The sequence below is a fragment of the Anser brachyrhynchus genome (assembly GCF_964034855.1).
Source record: "Anser brachyrhynchus genome assembly, chromosome: 15".
In the NCBI taxonomy this organism is placed as follows: Eukaryota; Metazoa; Chordata; class Aves; order Anseriformes; family Anatidae; genus Anser; species Anser brachyrhynchus.
The window spans coordinates 12210355-12214182 of NC_137733.1; positions in this window are offsets into that span (position 1 = coordinate 12210355).

The window sequence follows — 3828 nt, forward strand, 5'->3', positions numbered from 1 at the left end:
CCAGAAATGGTTCAGAGGGACCAGGCTGCAATTTCTGGAGGGGCAGAAGAGGTCAGGATGGAGATCCGAACCCTCATGCTGGTGGAACCTCCTGGCTGCCTGTGGTGGCCAGCTCCTGCTGCTGTGTTTCAGGTGTAAAACTCAGAGCACCCACAGCTTTCGGGGCAGCATTAGCCAGTTTTATTTTACTTTTTAGCCCATTTTTGTTAGTGCCTACTTAAACTTCAAAGGCTGGGATTTTCCTAGCAGCCTAATGCATTTAGACACTTGAATCCCATTGCGTTTCGGGTTTGTATCAGGCCTTAGGCTCCTTGGCAAATCCCTGCTAAGTGCCTAAAGGCTCATCTCCACAGAAAAGCACCAGATTTACACAGATATCGTTGTATCAGCATGAGCTCGTTTCTTCCATAGAAGAGTCTCTTGTTTAAACGCCCTTCCTAAATGACAAAGCAAACTGGAAAGGGGCTTGTCTGCTGGGTAATTTTCAGCAGTATGTACCTGTAGGGGAATGTTAAATTCTCTCCTCGGGTTATACTGAAAGTAAGCTTTGCTTTGTAGGCTGAACTTCTTCAATTAAAGAGAACAAGCACTCCTAATCCCCTGCTCTCAGCCCTCCAGGGGAAACCTCAGGCCTGCCAGGCAGAGCAGATTTGATGTTTTAGAGGTAAAACCCACCATACCCTACCTCCCACCACCTCCCTGACACCTGTTACATATCCAACCTTTTGGAGCATCCGGGCAGAGAGGAAGGAAGAAGCTTCTCCTTCTTTAGTATTGCTATGTACAATGTAGGAAGAACAAAAACCAGCAGAATCAAGAAACTTTCTAATAGCAATGGAAAAATAATCCAGTATCAGGTGATTTCTGGTCACAGATCAAACGCATCGTACAACATCAGCTGCAGAGACCTAGCAGAAAGCCAGCCAGGAGTCTCAGTGACCCTGGGATAGCAACTGCCTTTTGGTTGTGTTGGCACTACAGCAGGACCCAGCCCGACACTACGGAGCCCCCGATTTCTGACACGCTGCCACAACGCCATCGGTCGCTAAAGTCAGCTCCCAAATCCTGCTTAGTCAAAGACCTGATGGTTTTGATTAGCATTTCACTGAAAACTGACACACTTTGGGTCACACTTTTCCTTGCATCCAATATCCAGATTAGGGGATAGGACAAGTTTTAGTTATTTTCCCTTGTTTTCCATCGTGCTCCCTCGCCCATCGGTCCCCACCATCCATCTTCTGGTGGCCGTCCCCACGGTGCGGCCACGTCCCAGCAGCACCTGGCAGGAGGTGCAGCACCCACAGGGTGATGCTCCCCTCCGAAAGGTGTCCCCCCACGGCAGGGACACGGCTGTGTGACACTGGGAGCCGCGTGCCACGAGGTGGCACCATGTCACTGCTAACCTGCATGGCAGGGTCACTCCTGCAGCCAAGAGGCTTCTGCAAGACCTCGCTAACCTGGTCAGGCCTCGCCAGGTTGAAATCCCACCCCTGAGCTTTTTGCCTTTTCCTCTTTTTCCCCCAAATAACTGGACAGCCCCATAAGACCCAGATGATGGAGGAGGTGGTGTCACCACCCTGCCCCATGGAGCGTCCTCCGGCAGCAGCACTCACCCGTGAGAGCCTCAGCATCTCCTGCAGGAGCCTGGCCACCCTGCAGCTGAGGAAACAAGGTCTGCAGGGCTGTGGTGCCATCTCCTGCTGACTACAGCTCTCCTGGGCTCCTGTCCCTGCCATCACAGTTGGCTGGTGGCACTGGGAGGGACAGCGGTGTCATGGTGGTGGCTGCGCCTGTGCTGGCTCTGCACCAGCCCTCCAAGGACTTGCACGCAGGGGAGCTCTTTTCTCCCGTGGAGCTCAGTTGTGTCAGGGTAGGGAGAGTCCAACCAGATAAAGCCTGCACCCAGACCTCTGGGGAAATTAACATTTTGTGTCTTGGCAAGTTGAGATCTCCTCCATCTTGGGAGCTTACGTGCATCCTAGAGGAAGGAATAACTGAGTAGTTTTTCTGAGCAAGGTTCCCACTGTACATCTCTGATCAGTTTTTGGGGTGCACCCTGGCAGTCCTGCTTTCAGACTGGCCCCTCAGACACACACTGGAACAAAGAATTTTGCCAAAAAGCTTCTTACTGAAGCGCTTGTTCTGCAGTCTATCGTTTGGAGTTTGGACCCTTCAACAGCGGCACTAAAACAAATCCAGACTGCAACAGCAGAAGGGACCTCAAGGATAACCATGCCTGGACCCCTCAGTGCAGGCACAAAATGCAGCAGGTGGCAGTCCCCAACCCAAAGATCTTACCCTGCACCCAATTAATGCCTAGGCTCCTGATTGCCAAGTTTCCGCAGCCTGACCCAGGCCTTGGGGTCCGTCAGCAAAGCCCTGAACGCCCAGTTCTGCTCAGGGAGCAGAGCCCCAGGACCTGAACGTCCCCACCACACTGCCCTGAGCCCTACTGACACAGATGGCTTCAGTAGGCTCAGACTGCGGTCATGGGCACTGACTGCTTGGGTGCTCCATGGAAAATAAGGTGACTGCTGCGCCCCAGCCCTGCCTGGCAAAGAAAATAGAAGACAAGCAATAGGAACCTATTAGCAGAAAATCCCCCAACGGAGGAAAGTTTCTGCACGTGCCTAGGGAGCTGCAGGTAGCTCCTTCTGCTCTTGCTGCAGAACATTGAGCAACAGGCCAAAAACCGTGCACTTGTGGCTGGAAAGGAAATGGAGGGAGCTGCTCGAAGTGAGCTCTGCTGGATGGGTCTGCTGTCCCTGACAGTGCGCCTAGCGCCGTAATGGGCTGGTAATACCCACATTATTCCTGACACAACGCTTTGCAGCTGAACAATACATTTGCCAATTCAATTTATTCAAACAAGTTCCTAGGGAAGACAGCAAAGCAAATCCAGGTGGCAATTACAGAACTCAGACTCTGCCCTGGACTTGGGAAACAAAGGGGCAAGATATGAGAGAAATAGCGAGTTCGGCTGGAAATCCCACAGCCACAAAATCCCGAGAGCTTTTGATCACATGCTTACTGGTATTCAGCTGAAAAGCCCTGTGTCATTGGGCAAGGAGACAGAGCAGTGCTGCAATCGCTCTGCCGCAAGACTCAACGCTTCGGAATATCCTTCCTACAGAACTACAGAACTAAAAATATTTTTGGGGGTAGGTTTTTATTTTTTATTTATTTATTTATTTATTTTTAAGCACACTGGTATTTGGGCTCCACAGCCCCTTGCAGTGAGTTGGAACTGAAGAATAAGCACACTCAATAGCTACCAAGACTGACAGTGTCGAAGTCCCACTGCACTGCCTGCTGTGTAACTGTGCTGCAGACCAGTGGTGTGGAGGCTGCCTACAAGCTTAGATGAAGCGCCTACCGGGTTCAAAGCTGGGTTTGACACCCTCAGCCACATGCTGAGTCTCACCAGCCCCAGCGCCTGTCCCTGTACCCAGGATGCAGCTCCAGGAGCATTGTCCCAGGAGGTCGAAAGCAGAGCAAATCCTCCTAGGAACCTCTACGCTTGCTCTGCACATGCAAGAAGGGAACTTCACTTGTGGAAGCACAGCCATGGGAAATTTCCTCACTGTAGAGCCTGCAAATCCCCCAGCTTCAGCTCCACCTGCCCCGTCCATGGTCAGAGGGAGCCCTCGATCCTGCTGCATCTCCCCATCCCACCCCATCCCTCGGTACCAGTGGTAGCTCCTCGCCCAGCGACACCAGGGATGAATTTGGCCCCAGATGTAGAATTAGGTTAAGCCAAAAGGTGGCAGCATCTTATTCAGTATCGATTTTGCATGAATATTTCTCCTATTAGCCATTTTTCTTTCT